Below are 19574 nucleotides of genomic sequence, written 5' to 3' on the forward strand. Positions count from 1 at the left end.
GTTAAAGCTTACATTCACTCACGACTCTGATTCAGTCGTCAAGGAAGTCGACGTGACAAATGGACAACGTGACATATAGTGTTATTTCTAAGCAGTATGTCTGTATATCAGCAACGAGCATGTTCGACAAGTTTTAAATGTAAATATAAAACCTAGCTTTTCTTCCTACTCAGATCATACAGTCACAAAAGAAATCATTAAAAAACATAGAACACAAACGAATTGCGCGTTTGGAGACACATGACGAATAATGGTCCCTAATGAGTGACTTGTGTCACCACCAGATGCCCACTCCGAACACGACGCCACGCCAGGAGGGGATTATGTGCACATGAATAAGACCGTAATTCTTTGCGTTGTCTATTATTGACTTTACCTACAGTGGTATTGAAAGTGATACCCCAAATCCGGTCGGTGTGTGAGTGTATGACCCAATGATACAACCAGCAAAAGTACAGAGCGAAGGGAGTTGAGCCGGCCGCGGAGCAACATCAATTAGAATGTTTGTCTCCTGGACGACAAACAACAAAGCGGTAAACACAAGGAATGATCCGAGTCGTCTGCTCCCTACCAGCAGACGATACATAGTCGAGGCAGCGAGAGGTGTACCACGTTCGCCGTCAAGTTCTTAAGCAAGTCCTAGTTTGGAAAAAATCTTCATTCGTTCTTCAAGATGGGTTGTAACGGCAGCAAAAGTACCCAGACGCAGGCGTCGACTGGACAGCAGCCCACGAGCGATACGAAGCAGGAGCAGACGACACAGGAGCAGACGAACAACGCATCTGGGGGTACGTTGAGGGTGAATCACACAACGGTGTTAGTCTCAGGTGCACTCAGCATGATTGAGCAATTTATGCTAGCGATACTTGAGACGTACTAATTATTGACAGCTATATCTAAATGCGGCTGCACATTGAAGTTAAAAGGTTTCAGAAAACAAATCTTATATATGCTTTTTACCATCTACACAATGAACTATCTTTATGTCATTTGCATAATGTGGTTGATGAAAAAGGTGGTATATCCACGTACGTAATACTAAAAGTCTAAAACAACCTGACATAATATCTGTTTTAAGTTGTTCACTGTGTGGTAGTTAATATGCGTGACAAGCGATTTCGCCAAAAACAAAATACTAAGTATGGGGTAAAAAGATATAATTCACCAATGTACGCATTTGCAAATTTGATGATATTTAAAAGGGATAGCATATGTGAATAGTTATGTTTGGAAGTCTTGTCATCGCATGCAGGCAAGCTATCCGTAGAGGTACTGAACTTCATCGGTGTATAAGATCTCGACAATATCCAGGTCGCATGCAGGTGTGCAATCACGCCGTGTGTCTTGTTCCGTCTGCAGTGACATATTGCATCACCTGTTCCGGCAAGCAGGAACATACCGTATAGCCCTCAGCCAACCGCTTTATGGTTCCTACACATGACACAAACCGATACAACTGGTTTGTTGGTCCTGTACGTAAACTACAGATATTGTGTTACCGCGCCAATAACATACTGGCACAAGGGCGTGAAATGACCTATAGACAATGTACAAAATACGAAACAAGACTTGTATATTAGTTATAGCTTTGTTTGGATCAACATACTGAGGTCAAAAAGCGCGATAAGATTAATATTCGTGTTAAAGCTTTGTTGGCAGTACTGACTGAAATTGGGGATGTCGAATATTTGGTTTGCAACAGTTTCTTGAACACAGAAACACTGGCAACAGATTGCGGCTCGGTTTCACAAACCTATCTTAGTATTAAGAGAGTCTATCTTAATTCCATGGTTAATACTGTTTTGTGTAGTTGGGTTTATTGCATGGACCTTGTTGGTCGGAAGGAACTGGTAGAACAGTCGTGTACAGTCGTGCGGTGAGGAATATTGTTTAATTAATTCCCAGAGAGCGCGTGAACGTTACTGTGTTTCTAAAAGGTCATTACTCTGTGCAAATGGTCCCTCTGTGTGCCCGCTACAGCGTAATGTGTAATCTAAGGCCGCGACAAATTAATTAATTGTTTCGTGGAATTACAACAACTGTTACAGAAAAGATTGAGTCTTGGTTTGTATTACTGTGTGTTTGATTTCTGTTCAATATGACAGAACGTTCCATAAACGGTAGACGTTACAATAAAAGTCTCTATCTCTATCGATACAACTATAACCAGTTTCCTAGTTTAATCATGTTTACATTTCAGGAACTATTAACGACAGTTTTCGCCGTTACTTTTGCGGAAAATGAAACATAACATACATTCAAATCATTTCTTAAAGCAGTGTTGATAATGCGTTATTGCCTTATGAAAAGATTAAATTGAGGTTAATCAAAGTGATATTAGGTCACATCTGTACGATATACGTTGTTCCGTGTTCCGTTAACAGTATGGTGTAATCGAGTCCATCCTTGTTACATGACACAGTTATACTGTAACCATGATGAGGTCACAGTACCCCTGTAGAACAACTTATTTATCCAATCAACGCTCATTACGTATTTGATCTGTCCTTTCTCTCCACTCCAAGACATGAGACCGGGGCAGGTCAACTGTTACCTAGCAACCAGTAAGAGGATAAGAAACCAGGGATACCAGTTGGTCCACTGAAACACTCCAGTTGATTAATGATCCCACGTCAGTCAGATTACATAAGGATCATTGAAAGGTGGTGCTAGGTCACTCCTAGTTAGGCCATGCCTTGAGATGTGGAAACACCACCTATGTGCACTGAACCATTAATTAATGTGTCTCACAACTGGGAGTTATCACAAATGGGAGGACACCCTTGAGATGTAATTGTGAGGTCTTCACGATATATTTACACATTTCTCTGGTGTTATGTCATTAACACGTAGTTTATCTTCAGACAGAGCGTATCGATAATATCGTATTATGAATGTTGCAGCTAATACCATATCTTATAAATAGTGTGCCACAAGTAATAATAAATCAGTTTCCAAGTAGATCATTTAGATGAATCTTGACAGATCACATTCTCTTTGTCTAAGCCAACCAAATTATTCTCATGAAAATCTTGTTACATTTTCTATGCTTACTCAGAATAACATATGTCCTTGTTATCGCCAGCTTCATGATATTCAAGATAAAATCTGAGCCTCCTTAATTATTAAGGTTCCTTTAGTAACATATTTACAGATTCAGATATTTCACCAGCTTTGTTGTTGGGTCACTGTATGATACAAAGCGCTCAGCTGTTTGTTAAATTATGCTTGCATTATTGATGAACCATGCTAACGATCAAACGTAGAGGTGGGTTCCAGCTCAGCCTACCGTTAATTGTTAATACTTAATTACGGAGCTACACAAATGTGACTGGAAATCGATCAGCATGTTGATACAGAGAAGAGATCATTATATCACAGCTTCCCTCATTACTGCATTGCTATGATATTTTCTACCCGATTGCCGATGGTGTTTGTATGCAGTAATGCCATTCATGACTTATTCCGCCAAGGGTACAATCATCATAGAAATAACGACTACATGTTGAAGTGAAGACAAACCAATTATCAACTAACACGCTTCACAAATATTAATAATTTATAGCAATCACATATATGATTTCATAATATTGTTGTGTGGAAATTAATGGCACTATAAGGTTTACTTAAATAAGTATTCCTTTGAACAAAAACAGATTTATTTGGATAACAAAGTCAAAATAATTGAAACGGAAAATGTTTGAAAGCATGACGTGACATGAATATGAAACACAGAACTATCATCTTGACCATCTTGTCTCAATGGTTTGTGAGAAATATATGGATACTCATGCATGCCATCATGCTACACGTGTAAAGAGGATCTGATTTACATCCCTCCATGTGGAGTGTTATCTCATGTTACATTCATACATATGTACCCTCACGCCCATCCGCTTTACAAGGCTGACAACCAATTTACACATGCCACGAAGACCTGGTAATATGAAATGGGTTAATGACATGCTTGGAATCATTTATTACCCACTGAGCTTTACTTTTGTGTAAATGTCAAGTGTCTTTCCACTTCTACACATTGACCCGCAGTGCGTTTGAAAACCTAATCCATGCTTTCAGTTCACATCAAACGATTTTGTTATCGTCAAATATGTTTAAAAGGAAAGTAATTAGAATATGTCCGTGCTTCAATATGGGGATTTGAACACGCCAATTTGGTTAGTCGTTAAATAAATATGAACGTAGGGTTAAACTTATAAATTATATTCGTTTTTGACATGAACCTCTCGACGAGTGGTTTTATGTAGTCATACCGTGTGTGTTTTCTACCTGCGGCATGATCTCATCTGGTGCTCATTGTACAACAAGCAGAGCAACTACTCGAATGTATTTCGTGGCAGTTTCATAGCGGAATGTTTCAGAACAGAACAGAACAGAACAGAATTTTATTTCAGTAACAGGCCTCCGGCCCAAAATACATGTACATAAATTGATGATAAGTAGAGCACATATATATTTCATTTAGATTTGTGTTTCTTGTCAACAAAGTATAAAAATAGTGGACATCCTTGATAATTCATTTGCGGAATATTTTGATAGCGGAATGTTTCATAGTGGAATATGCATCACAGATATAAAACACATGCCATTCATCTTAGCGGAATGTTTTAATTTACATTGCGGAATGTTTCATAGCGGAATGTTTCATTGCGGAATGTTTCATAGCGGAATGTTTCATAGCGGAATGTTTCATTGCGGAATGTTTCGAATATTCCTAATGTCTGTGTATTTGCCTTCCAAGGCCGATTTGGGGCGGTGGGGTAGCCTAATGGTTAAAGCGTTGGCTCGTCACGCCGAAGACCCGGGTTCGAATCCCAACATGGGCACAATGTGTGAAGCCCATTTCTGGTGTCCCCCGCCGTGATGTTGCTGGAATATTGCTTAAAGCGGCAAAAACCAAACTCAGTCAGTCCAAGGCCGATTTGTGTTAACTTTTAGGGTCCTGTTCTAACTGAGTGGTGACCGTGGTTAAAGTGTTTGCTCGTTACGCCAACAACACAGGTTCGAATCCTCACATGGGTTCATGTCGCAAAGCCCAATTCTGCTTCTCGTCGAGATATTGGCGGAATATGGATAAGAAGGGCGTGAAACTACACTCACTCATCTATAATGGTTAATACGGTATTTACTACCAAGTATGCTGGAAATTCTTTAAAAATCACCGATATTCCAAAAGTAATAAGGTTTTAAGTGACATAGTGTGGCTGTTTTTCTAATATCACATGAAACCTAGAATACTAAAAATGAAAACTCTATATAATTCTGACATTAAAAAGCTTATACACCGCACGTGGAAGTTTGCTATAAAAGTTGTTAAGTTACTGGTCTGGATCATACATTGAAAGAGTTTTTTTCTTCTTCTTCATGAAGTAGTGTCATTATGCATAAACTTGCACAGCCGAACCAACATGCGAAAGGGTCTAGACAAACAGAAAGCATTCAGGTCAATGTAATAGAAACCAGTCTTAATTCTGTGATGTTTTGGAGCGGCATAATAGTATTTGTTGGTCCTAAATCCACGTATTAATGCCCCATCTATTCCCCTAATCTCCGATACAAACAGTCTAGTGTGTACTGGAGTATAGAGTGTTCGATTGTCCTGCTTCTCTCAAAACCTTAAACTGATTATATGACGGATGGATTTCCGAAAGGCGTGATGTTCTATAAACCTGCAGATTCAAACAGCAAACAGTGTCCCCTGTGTGTATGATGTAGTCAAGGAAACGAAGGGGGAATTGGTCCTTTTAAGTACCTGTTACTACCTTCATATTATTAATATGTGTCAGCCAGGCTTATAAGTCCATAGAAAATACACAAAGATAACACGATATGCCCATGGGCCGGTTATGAACTGAGGGTTTGAACAAAAGATTTCGCGTACAACACAGCCAAATGAAAATATTTTAGTTTGGATGAGGGCATTAAATGGCCTGTTTCCATATAGTTGTTTCCATATACAAGTGTAACGATATGGCAACCATTTGCAGTCGTATTTCCGTCCAGATGCTGACATACGGACTCAATCAATATCATTGTGGAAAGGGTCCATGCAGGTAGCAAAGGTACTGTGAGTCCCCATGGACCCTAGTATGGTGACCTACTTTCAGTTGTTGGTGATCTATAGCCCATTTTTATATTGTGTTGTCCCCTATGGTTAAAATGTTTTAGACTCTATTACTAGTTTTACATGTATATCTGTGATATTCTAGTTGTTTTACTGCCCTTCGTCAGCAGATTTTTATAATTTACATATATTTCATTCCAATATCAAATGTTCTCGTCACGATATGGCTGAAATATTGCCGATGTGACGTTAAATATTAACTCACTCACTCACTCATTGTGGAAAGCAACCACTGCATAACAACTGACGGCATTCATAGCATAGTATGTAGTGAAACGGGTAACTTCCACCTGCCCACGACGACACACGACACCATCGTCCTGATAAAAGTCATGTGTCAAAAATATCTGGCCTTATTAGCGGCTTGACACGATGACCATGGGTCATATAGAAACGCGCTGTTTGTTATTGATGTTTATTGTTCCCCCGGATAGCTATTGTGAGTACATTATGTTTACCCGCATAAGCACGGGTTTACACAGAGAGTTATTACGGGATATTAACTCAGATCAGGGTGGGGCACCAATGAGCTTAATACGGTCACCGGGCAGCAGGCAGGCAGAGAAAGCATGATTTACTGGCAACAACACACGCGGTTAGGAAACAGTGTCTTTGTAAATTGTATATAAAACTCCAGCTCGTTAGATAAAGCTTTCCGACACCAGAAGATATTTGACTGTGTAATGTCATATCGATGTTGAAATTTGTTAGTCGAGTTAGTGTTTACAGAACCTTTTTGGTATGAAAAATGGGGGTTGCTAAGAATCCACTCTATTTTCAGTGGCGTGACTTGTTTGCTCGATGTCCCTATCACACCAACAATATGCATGTCGCTGATAAAAACATGGGAGTCAGTAATGTGAATTCATTTTGCAAAGGTTACAGTTTGGGAGATAACCCTACACTGCTAAATTTATCGACTCATTGACTTTTTCAGAAATATTTGTAAATCTGATAAAATGTTTTTGTGCAAAGGAAATTATCAGGAGAGATCTCCATCTAAGTGCATTTGTGAAGTCGTTAAAGTACATATGACGTTACATTAAAATCCGGTGTGTGATGATAAAATTGATTACGTCATTCGTGTCCATGACAACTATACCCGACAGTTTAGTAGACCGCTAAGATAAAGGAAATCGGTCAAACGGAATTTCTTATGGTTGCAAAATTAATTCTGCCATGCCTAAATGAAAGTTTTCACATTTTTAAAATGAAAACTTCCAGACATAGAATTCTATAAACAGCATATCTTAGTATCAGATTGAGACACACTCGTTTTACAATGGTGTCTGTATATCCTTAAGGTTGTTCCAATGCGCATTTACCTGCCCCACGTCATGGCAGGTATGGCCACCTGCCCTTACTTCAAGTCTACATAAGCCTATTTCCAGACACGTATCCGGACTACGTTTCCGTTTCATAATGCATTCTAAAATTACATTGTCCTTGAGTTTCATACTTTATATGAGTCCGTGAAGGACATCATGGCAACTTCCCTTTGGTTCCAGTATCGGTGACGTCAGTATGTGGACCTCTAAAGAACGTCTCGAACAGGCTTATGGCGGATCAGTAGGTTTCCTTGTTTGCTGGGGATTGAGGTTGTCACCATGAGGATATTGCTAAATTGGCATCGATGGTGTGGTCCATAATACCTAAGTGGTCGGAAACATGCTCGACATGACCATTGATTCCTCGCGGGGGCCTGCATGGCGGGGATCGGTGCCAAGCCAGGAAGTACCATAGTTGCCACAACACGCGTGAAGACAATAACTGACGTGATAAGTCAGTAAGTTTGGTTGATCGCCGCCATGAACTGTAGATCAGTTATATGAGAGCGTGTCAGCGTAATGTGGTGGAAAGGCCGACGTGATGGAGATGCACACGTTTACCATTGTAGGAATTAAAGAGACAAAGGTCCTTTCTATAATCATAAAAATCTCTGATAAAAACAACGTGCAATGTGCGGTTCCTACTATGTATTTTCATGAAATACTATCAAAATGTGAGGAGTTGGCGGAACTATAAGCAAATCGAACCCCGAAGGTGAGACCCATCACACACGTGAAGGCAAGGCAGCGTCACTGCGATGGTACTGACATCATCATAGAACCCACTATAAACTGATTCGGTTAGATGTGGTAAGGTCGTCTTAGACCAGTGGATAACCAGTATCACTGTAACTGACAAATGTAACTCTCAAAGCTAAAGACAGTGGTCAAATATCCACCAGATCCATGTGACTGTAACAAGCACAGCGTGCTATATCAAGCCACTGAGTACAAATCAACAATGCTGATATTCAAAAACTTTCATTTTGTGTGAGGCATCGCGAATGAAGTCCAATGAAGAGACGACATGAGTTTATGTATGGCTGAATTGCACAACACTTATAACATTTTAGTTTGGTTACAACACACATTTCAAAATCATCGTCATGTGAAGAAGAAACCGTGTGTTAAGATCCTTCTCAGTACGTCGGGCAAAATCACAGCTCTTCGTGAGACAGTTACATTTACGTTCAACGTCAAAATGGCCGAAACAATAAACCTGGCTGGATAGATGTCCAAAGCTGTAGATGAACCAGTGGCAATTACACTTGTAAGTCATCTGTGATCAATTGGTCAGTAGGCAGATGATTGTAGAGATGTGTCAAAATTAGATGCTGAGGTAAATTGTGTTTAAAGAATTTAAATGATTAAATGTGTCGTTCACACCTGATAGACGTCAGTTTCGCGGTGATGTGACGGGCCTCCCTGCCAACTCTCTGGTTACTCTTATTGTCCTGATATAGCCCTTCATCATGTGAATTAAGTATTGGTCACCGTTCCTATAAAGCTAATATATGTATTCTATAAGTTAAACCTTTAGAGTTTGGTTTACCGTCCCCTTCAATCAAATTTGGAAACAGTTGGGCTTCAACTTAAACATGTCCGCAGCATTATACGAATATACTATCAGTATGCATGTTTGACGTGGATGTTTATTGGTATGACCTAGCTAGAAAAAGGTGTTTTAGAATTGATTCGTGAAGGTTCAACAAACAATGAATTACATAGATGAGCACACAAGGTTAAACCGTAGACGTTTATTAGTGGTCTTGTTTCAGACTATGAGCCCAGGCTGTGGTAAATTGGAATATTGATTCCAGGCTTGCTGAGTGTGGGTCACGGTAATTAGGCTAACTGGGTGCGGGGTACGTGATAAAGGTTGCTGGGTGTGGATACGGTAACTAGAGCTGCTTCATGTGGGTACGGTAACTAAGTTTGCCGAGTGTGGTTATGTAAGCAGTGTTGCTTCATGTGGGCACGGTGACTACTGATGGTGTGTGTGGATACCGTAACTAGGGTTGTTGATTGTGGGTACAAAAACTAGGGTTGTAAAGGGTGGTTACGTAACTAATGTGACTAAGTACGGTAACTAGAGTTGCTACGAGTGGCTAGATAACCACTGTTGCTGAGTGTAGGGTACCGTCACGAGTTGGTAATAATGTACGTCCGCTGCGTCTCAGTGTCAGGAGGTGTGGAGTTACTACGGACAGGAGTGCCGGCAAAGTACTGCATTATTAACGTTAATCACTCTTGCTTCCGTGAGACATACTCTTTCATATAGATGAAATGATCTGTGAAACATTCAGCATTATTTCTATAATCCCTACACGTAGCAACAATGACAACAATATGGAAACAACACTTCTGTGAAGGGATTTGTCAGCATGTACAACCCATCAACACCATGTGGTATAACCATGTCTCTGATTTAATAGTGTATGTTATTTACTATATTTCCCTTATTGGAAACTTTATAATAGCTGTTTTGACAATTGTTCTAGCAATGTATTTAAGTTCCTCTTTTATGTTGGACAGGTAACTGGTGACACAAGTAACTTTCCAATATATTGCGCGATAACGGTTTACTTAAAACTGTATTAATATATGGTTCATTAATGGTTGATCTATTGTTATAAGTCGTTTTAGTACGTACCTAAATATGTTCAAGTAACAAGTGTTATGATTGAATTACACAAGTAACGTACAAATTCTAATACTTTCTCGGGATGAAACCAGTTGGCTGAACCAACAGTTACTCAGAAGGTAATCAAAATTATAACCCATGTCCGCTTTCTGAAAAGACATTTTATTTGCGTTCCTGTTTTCCAAAACACATAATACATTTGTGTTGAACCTAAACAAATACTAGTAAATAGCAAACAAATAAACAAGTGAAGTATATAAGGGGGGCCGTTAAGCGCGTAGGGCGTCCTCTTATGTGAATGCCGGCCTACTTACCAACCCACCACAAGCCTGGGTAGGGCGCGAGGCTCTTGAGATTGGCTGTTGACAGAGCTGTCAGATTAATATACAAGAAGCTCCCGTGAACACCGGTTGTAAACCTGGAGTGCATATCTACTTAATACTGAGAGTATTGCTTACTTCGAGTGGGAGACGTCGTCAGATGTTGTTGTCAGTATCCGGGGTAGCCGTCACCAGTAGCTGTCACTCCGGGTGTACGTATCAGTCACGTGGGCGTATCAATGATACCGATTACAGAGAGGATGATCGTCAAATATCAACTAAATCTTTACTTACACGTGTGAAAATATTTCATTACGTCGAGGAGGCTTAATCGTAAAAGGGTGATAGCTACCCTTCTAGTTTGGGTTCGATTCCTAAAAGGGGTTTATAGGCATCTCACTTAATAGCATCCCAATATCAGTCATAGTGCAGCGTACTGATCCGATGCAGTTGATTTCTGTAATAGCTGACATATGACATAGGGTTAAGTTGACTGGAGACTTTGAGTCCTATGTTAAACATCCAGTATATTGGTCTATATGAAGGAAGGAAAGCGTGTTGAGATTAGAAACACGTTTTCTGTTTGAGGCAACAAAAACTGGTTATAACGGATAAACAAACCGTGTGAGCCGCCTCAGACATGCTTGTAGATTACTTGCTACTAAACATTAATCCAGTACTCTTGTGTGTGCTATGAACGAACGCAAAATGCACTATATTCTAAATACTGTGGACCTCCCGTTGAGAAGGGTGTTTTTTTTATGACATTTTGCTTTCGTTCATTATAGAAATTCTAAATGTGCATTCCAATGTTGCAATTGGTTAACATCTGACTAACAGATTGCGTCTTCTTAAATGTATTTGATCCAGACAGAGGAATGCATTCTCTTAGTATAACTTTGCTTTTGTGTGGAATCATCTGGTTTGAAATGCACAGTGTATTTTCACACTCATACGTGTTTAATGCTTGGATACTGTATGGATTAAAACGAGATGATTGCACAAGGCGTAGTAGACATTATCGCTCACTTCTATGTAGTTTATATCTTGTAGCTATTCATAGTAGTATTAGATGAGTGACTTATCCTGTAACCATGCTTACCTTCTCTTTCTCTTCATTTTGAACTTTGCCTCTGCTCTATCTAGATCAGCCTGCTACAGATAACAACACAGGTAACACAGATACCAACACAGAACAAACAACAGAACAAACAACAGAGCAAACAACAGAGCAAACAACGACGGAACAAACACAGGAGAACACAGGTGAGGTCACGTGATGTGAATAGTCACGTGATGTGGTCACGTCTGTTCAACGCTTGTCTCCTGCCACGTCATGTGATAACTCCTATTATTAACCTCCACTCATATTGATAACATATTAATAATGATTAATTCAATTCCTGAGCTTAATGTGTCCCTCAAATCCATGATATCAAATCTTGATAGCCATAACCAATGAGCATACCATTTTCACGCATGTTTTCAGGTGAAATATTGACTAGCCTTTGCGTTTGTTCATGACAGGTACCGCCGGTGATTCAGGACTCGCTCTTTATTCGCGACATCTAATATTATCAATATTTGATTGTAATACATAGACACATCCTCATGATGAAGTCGGAATAGTACACTCGATTCTGCTTTTAAGCAGGGTTTCATCCGGATGTGGACATAGTCTCCTGCCTTTATGAAAAAGGTCATGACATGAATTTCACCTCTCCGTAAAGTACATGTCTGATTTTTTATGACACCTTGAACGAACATCAGCTTCACGCCATTGGGTAATGTGTACATTGTATTGCAGGCACATTACACGTTATTAATAACGCATGTGTACAATACTCCCGTATCCTGTGTACCGCGGAACAATACAATGTTTTCTGGTACTTCCGGCTCCCGCGTGTTTGATATTAGCTATGTATCACGGGACTCGTAATGACAAGTCCAACACGATCAGTGCATAACTGAGGTACGCGATTGTCGTGTGTTGTGTTGTTGTCAGCTGTCCTGGTTGAACCGAAAGCCCATTCAGCTTCACTGCTAGTATTCCCCCACAAGGACATATCCTCCAATTACATTTGACAGTAAGCTGAAATACGACGCATGTTACACTGGTGTTATTTGTAAGGTTAATAGGCTATTTCACGGTATCTTTAACACGAATTATGTGCATGTACTTGAGTCAACTAATAACGTCGAGCACTGCGAAAGATACAGGAAAGATCGCTTCAATTTCCTATTTTGGGTACATGTAATGCATGTTCTACAATGATTAATTGACGGGTTCCGACATAGCACTCGTGTGAAAGGAACTGCGTGACAGTGATATCGTTTTGTGTGGACAGTCCATGTTGACGTACAGGTATATCCTCAAAAATCCGAGTCCGTTTCGCTATTTTACTGAGATAAGCAGAAAATACACAATGTTGACGAACGTGCAGTGACCAAGCAGAAAAGGGTCTTTACATCAACAGCTGCCATCGATCGTGAAGGCTGCTTCTTTACATTACAGAAATAAGTAGCAAGGAGATGACCACGACCACAATCATAGAAGGTCTGTGAAATAGACAAAAGCAAAAATGATCCACCTACGAATTGTTAGTTCAGATGGCATTTTCTAGGAGAAACTACGTGTCATTGTCACAAACATACTGAGGAATGTATTATCTCATTGGGTCACACAACTTCTGACATCTGATCAAAACGCACCAGACACACCCTGCTACCTGATAATACAGCTTTGTTTGGAAGCAGATCCAGAAAGGTACTTGGAACAATGTGTGACTCCAGCTGGAGCCAGGGTTCATCTTTTCTCACCTGAGTCTAAACAATAATCAAAAGTGGAATAGTGGAATCATTTGACATAACTACTACCACAGAAAGCCAAGACAGTTCCACTAACTGGAAGGTCTATTGTCCCCGTGATCTGAGTTGATGGGTGCTACGGTAGCTTAGTAGTTAAAGGGTTCGCTCGTCACGCCGAAGATCCGGGTTCGATTCCCCACATGGGTACAATGTGTGGAGCCCATTTCTAGTGTTCCCTGCCGTGATGTTGCTAGAATATTGCTAAAATCGGCGTAAAACTACACTCACTCACTTGTTCTGGGGTGACAGGGGTTTCATCATCTTCCACAGAACCAGTCACTGCCATGGCAACAACCCACGAGTACGACTTGGAGTCCCCGACCCCCCGGCTCTATCAGACTTTCATCTCTTCCAACCATGGAGCTGAAGCCTCGAACGATGACGTCATAATAGCTGTGAAGAGCACCATAAAGAGAAGACTATTACGAAACAAGGATGAAATCCCTTCGACATCCTTCAAAACTGTATCAATGTGGAAAGGAATCGTGCTTAGAATATATTGAGTTTAATGGCTATAGACAAAGTCGTTCTATGCTAGGCTCATAACGTTTGAATCAACCCTCGAGACATTTTCCGAGATGGTAAGAGAGTAAGATACTGTAATCCACTGTGGTGTATTGTCACTGTAAGGCATAACACGGATACCGTAGTAGAAATGTTCACACTCTACACTGTATGTTGTACACGAATGTGGCATGTATCTGTACGTGACTGGAATCTAACGGTAATGCAGGTAGGCGAGACGGACCTGAGCTTCAGAGTCTACATTGTGAAGAAGGGAAGGTGTCAAACAGTGAAATGTTTGCCATTTAAAAAAAGTAATTTGTCGAATGTTGGACAGCTACAGTCTGTTTGATACAGTCAGACGTGGGAGTCCTGATACCTGACACCTAAATAAGTTCGTCTCATTACATAACTGCACTATATGACAGATTCATATCTGGTATCAAAAGAAAACTGCGAACAATATCAGAAAGGTGAATATCAACATCTCGTATTCGCCTCAGAGCAAGGCCACCTGTGAAGGAAGTGATCCTAACAACTTTCATAAGAAGGCAAAGACTGCCCAGGATGGACGAGGCATCACCAGGGATGGGCTTTGCACCAATGGCGTTACGCCACCTTTGTTGGCGAATCAAGAGTTTGCATTCAATTCTGAGATGGCAGAAAATGTTGCTGGCGACGTAGCGGAAGTGATATGCCAGGGCAACCATTCTTGACCATGATCAGTATGGTAGTGGTAAAGTCATGATATTCACATGACAGACATGACAGGCGCATCGATCATGTTATTGTGAATGCATATTTTACAGGCCAGCGATATACTGCCGTTAATCAGTGGAATTTCGAAGAGCATGATGACTAAGCTAGACCATATTTTCCAAGGCATACGGGCCGGTACACCTGGGGCATATTCTCCTGTTGAGAGTATACGTCGGACACCCAGCATCCGTCAACATGCTTGGGTAGCTCTTCAGGTGGAACATCGCGCAATACCAAAGGCATTAAACAGTACGCAATGTGTCGTGCATGTATCGCCCTTTGGGTGGACACACCAGATATGTATATATAGAATTATATGTCGAGAGACGTGAATTCGTGTTGGGTAGATGTATTTCAACAAGTGATGTCTGTGTAAAGCATCGAATTGTTTCCTACAGGACATACCTAGCCATTTCACGAACACCTGGTGTCATCGCTGATTTTCAGTGATCCATTCATACAACTTTCTCTGCTTTTTCCCTTTACACCAAATTGGATCAGTTTCTGAGGATAGTCAAGACGGGGTATTCTCTTGCGCTGGCGCTTTATATTTAGCCCTTTTTTACCCTAAAGAGAATGTACATTTGTGCCGGCCAGATCGGCACAAGCCATGACGAGTTGTCTGCAACGTGGCGTTTGAAGCCGGCAGGGGCCGTAATTTAGTTTGACTCAAGGTACAGATTTCATACTGTTCGTGATGGAAGACAGACCATGCAGTGTTTCGTTGGTACAGTCACGTGTGGACCGCCTGAGACATCCTAGTTACGTGTAAACACACCTTGTGCTATGGTTACGTCGAGAACAGATGGCCATCCGATGTTACGCTACAGTTATACATAGCAGGATTGCATAAGCCCCGTAGGAAAACCCGAACATGGATAGTTATCACCAGTTAACTCCCGGCGATTCCTACAGGCTGGTATTGTTTAATCCAGGAGTGAATTTCCTCGACTTGTTTGCTTGGAGATAAAGGTTGTATTTTTCACATTCATTACAAACGACGGTGGTTGACACAATGCGGTTGCTATGTAAGCAGAGACGGTGTTGTGTGTTGGATATCCAGTACTTGCTCAACATCTCAACATAGTATTATTAATGTATCGTTTACAAAAATCAATAGCAACGTGCACCCCATGTATAATTCACTTAACAGCAAATGGTGTGAATACTACTTAATGATTTATACATACAGTGTGAGGATCTCGGCTGGGGATTGTCGAGCTTTAATGTTCTGACATGTGCAAGACAAAGAGTTTCATACTCCACTTCTGTAGTCTCCATAGTTGAGAACAATACCAATAGACGAGAGGTGTTCATGCGTTACCAATGTCACACACTGTTATTAGAGAAAGCTTGGTACAGACACGTAATCACCCACAACATTTATACACTAGTGGATCCCATTTCTAGGAATATTGTATAAACGATACAGAAACAAGACGCAAAAACTACCCGCGACTCTGAAATGGTAAGAAATGTGTTCAAATGCTAAACAAACGGGCGTTTTCGGATTTAGTTAGGAAAGACATCACAGGCGTGTCAATATTAATAGAAAATCATTGCCCAAAGCAGAGTCGATTGTACATTTTCGACTATATCATGAGCATATGTTTATGAGTGAGGGCGTTGGGGTAGCTTAGTGGTTAAAGCGTTGGCTCGTCACGCGGAAGACCCGGGTTCGAATCCCCACATGGGTACAATGTGTGAAGCCCATTTCTGGTGTCCCCCGCCGTGATGTTGCTGGAATATTGCTTAAAGCGGCGTAAAACCAAACTCACTCAGTCATTCAGTCAGTCAGTCAGTTTATGAGTGACTCTAATATTATCAGGTGTTCGCAGGTGGAATTACCTTCCTCAGCAGTGCCTCCCGTCACAAACGCCATGTCAGTTGTTCGCACACTCAAATTAAACATACAATAGTTAATATCTCATTTAATACGTCTCCCGAATCTAGATGTGTACAGGAATATCCTTTTTCAGGACCGTTTGAAAATCTACACATCTAAATATTCTGATGATCCTTACAAGTGGCATTTCATCGCATGCTCCCTTTCTCCAGTCAGCACGATGTGTTTACAACAGATAGGAAATTATACTTTGATGAAGCGGCTTCAGCTGGTGAAGTTAAACACACGGATACGTCCTTGGAAACGACAACGACACTGCATTATTGACCATCACTTACAAACCTTGATTGCTTGCACTCAAGTCAGTAGAGGTTAAGGGAACAGAAACCCATCTTGTCCGTCAACCGGAAACTCCTCCATGAGTGAAGGTCGAGGTCACTATTTGTTTAGGGGAACAGTAAATCTATCTTGCCCGTCAACCGGAAACTCCTCCATGAGTGAAGGTCACTTTACTGGTTACTCCAAAAGAATTCGTGTAGCATTTCGGTTTCAACTGGCTAGAGACCTTAGACTTTGCGGAGACGCATCTCTTAGCTGTGTCTGGGTTCGAGTCTCAGTTCATTACTGTACAACCAGGAAAATCACAAGTCATGTTGAAGGATGCAGAAGAACGACGCTCTTTACAACACAATATACAGCTTCTCACAACATCAATGTCTGTTTTCTCATGTAGTATTTGACCATGTTTTTGTTGCGGTGCAGTATTGCGTCCCTTATGCGTCCGCGAAACCTATCGTTGCCCTCGATATCTTTATTGGTTTGAAGGCAACATCACCAAAGATGAACCCTTCTGAGACACGTATCACTTAGCGCTCAAGCATCAAGCAACCGGCGTGATATCATTGAGATATTCCTACCTCACTCACTCTTGTACCATTTTTAAATATTTTTTTCATTTTGCAGGCGAACAAACTGAACAAACTGCCCAACAAGAGAATACCGAACAAGAGGCATAAAATTATCGATTAGTTTCTCCAACTGCTGATGCCATTACGAAGGTAGGTTGTTCCTGGTGCACGACAAATAGGCAAGACACTAGCTAGACGATAGCACTATTTCTCGATTCTTCTAATGGAACTAGGCCACCTAAGCAATCTGTTATTGTCTGCTTAATGGTTTCAAATATTTATACTCAATTTCAAGTACGATTACAATTCCTGCCCACCTTGTTGATTTCACTGGGAATGAAAGGATGAAACAAGATCATTATTTAAGGTTCTCGTATTGATAAATCGAATTATCTTTTCTTTCTTTTCCAGGAGTAAACGCAGCCTCCGGAATGGACTCAGTATGTTGTCAATTATCTGTGATATATGACGGACTTCTCAGCATTACTGGAATCAAAGAGGACTCTTTTGCTAAATGACGTCATCTGTTCCATTCCTCGCTCAAGACACCGTCCCATCCATTGCTCTATCCCTCAACATAATCAAGCAATAACTCTCTCCTTCAACTCCTGATGTCAAAGCACAAATTTGAAAATTAAATGCCAAGCCACCTTGGAGCAATATACACTGAGACCACCCCCACAGGCAGGGTCTACAAGATGGGTGCAATACATAACGCTAGGCTGGTTCTTGCAATAACGAACCACAGGCACCCGACTCCATTATAATATATTTATTCATTTTCTATAACAAACTCATATTTTCACTTTTATAAGAATAGAGTAATTAGAAAAAAATATCTTTAACTATCTTATTCGATAATATGCTACATATTTGTTTCAATCTTGTTTATCTCTATAATGGTGTACGTATGAGGACTTGTAGAAAACTTATATATTATTAAGGAGTCAGATGCACGTGTAACAAGTTGTCAACTCAGAATATATCAAAGTTTTGTGACATTCAAAAGTCTTTATTTAGTTAAAATAACTTTAGTTACTGTTGCTGTTATTCAAAAGATTCCGTTGTAGTGAGATTCTGTATATCCGAATGCGATATATTCAGAGTTGACGGTAATTTCCCTGACCTGAACCCGTTTATCTGTTGGTCCTAGTTCGACCAGTGGCTCAACGCTGTTCCGGCTACTGGGAATGTTAGAGTAGTTAGACGCGTATTGTAAGTCAACAGGTAATATTGTGTTTAATGATTTATGTTCCTCGTATTATCTGAAATATGATATATCAATATCCGTCCATATATGTGTGATTCCCTCCGACAGCATTGAACTATATTTCAGCCACAGAGCATTCACGTTTACAAACAAAAATAATAAATTGTAATCGTCCAAATTTCACTTGAAATTGTTTGTACATTGAACCAAGGAAGTCATTATTGCTTCAGGCACATCTAACTAGTCCAAACGAATGGATCTCTAATTTCGGACGAATGTATTCCACTTGTAATACAACAGTATTAGTACATGCACTACATTCGTTATTCGACAACATGTCCTCATTATATTTTTGCAATTTCAGTTAGATTGCATCTGTATGGTTTCCTTGACAACGCGTAATATTTAAACTTCGTGTATTGTCAACCCCTTAAGTATTGTTGTTAATCTTTTTATTAAAATACTTTTATGATATATAATTGAGCATACAAACAGCATTATTGTAAGACAAAACGTCTAATGGCAAATATAGTTTCACGATGAAGGTTTATACTGCGTCTTTATAGATATTGCCAGAATGCTGTGACAAACTATTACTTTCGTATACTTCAATATATTCCTGTGAAACATGTCAATACAAGCTACGTGATGGCAAGGACATTTCGTTCAATTTGTATATTATCTTTTTAACTCCAAAATAAAATATGGCGATCTACAAGTATTTTGTGTTTTCTTACTATCTTACTACCAGGAAATATTTGGCATATTGGAGCATGTGACTAAGCTGTCACAGACATCGTGGATTAGTCGGCTACCTTTATGACTCCATACATGAGTGAGGGAGTTTAGTTTTACGCCACATTCAGGAATATAATATTCCAGCTATATGGCGGCGGTCTGTAAATAATCGAATCTGGATCAGACAATCCAGCGATCAACAGTATGAGCATCGACCTACGCAATTGAGATACAATGACTTGTGTCAATCAAATCAGCGAGCCTGACCACCGGATCGCGTTAGTCGCCTCTTAAGACAAGCATGGGT

The 19574-nt window shown here is 40.3% G+C and overlaps 1 long non-coding RNA gene across 1 annotated transcript; it reads left to right on the forward strand.

Annotated features, from left to right (window-relative positions):
* The first annotated feature begins 450 nt into the window (after window positions 1-450).
* Window positions 451-19244, forward strand: LOC124289753. The gene is made up of 3 exons (XR_006901750.1): window positions 451-788; window positions 17375-17469; window positions 17731-19244. It is a non-coding gene; the product is annotated as an uncharacterized LOC124289753 (long non-coding RNA).
* Window positions 19245-19574: the final 330 nt, after the last annotated feature.

The sequence above is a fragment of the Haliotis rubra genome, unplaced genomic scaffold, assembly GCF_003918875.1.
Source record: "Haliotis rubra isolate DU_JTF1 unplaced genomic scaffold, ASM391887v1 Scf449, whole genome shotgun sequence".
Lineage (NCBI taxonomy): Eukaryota > Metazoa > Mollusca > Gastropoda > Lepetellida > Haliotidae > Haliotis > Haliotis rubra.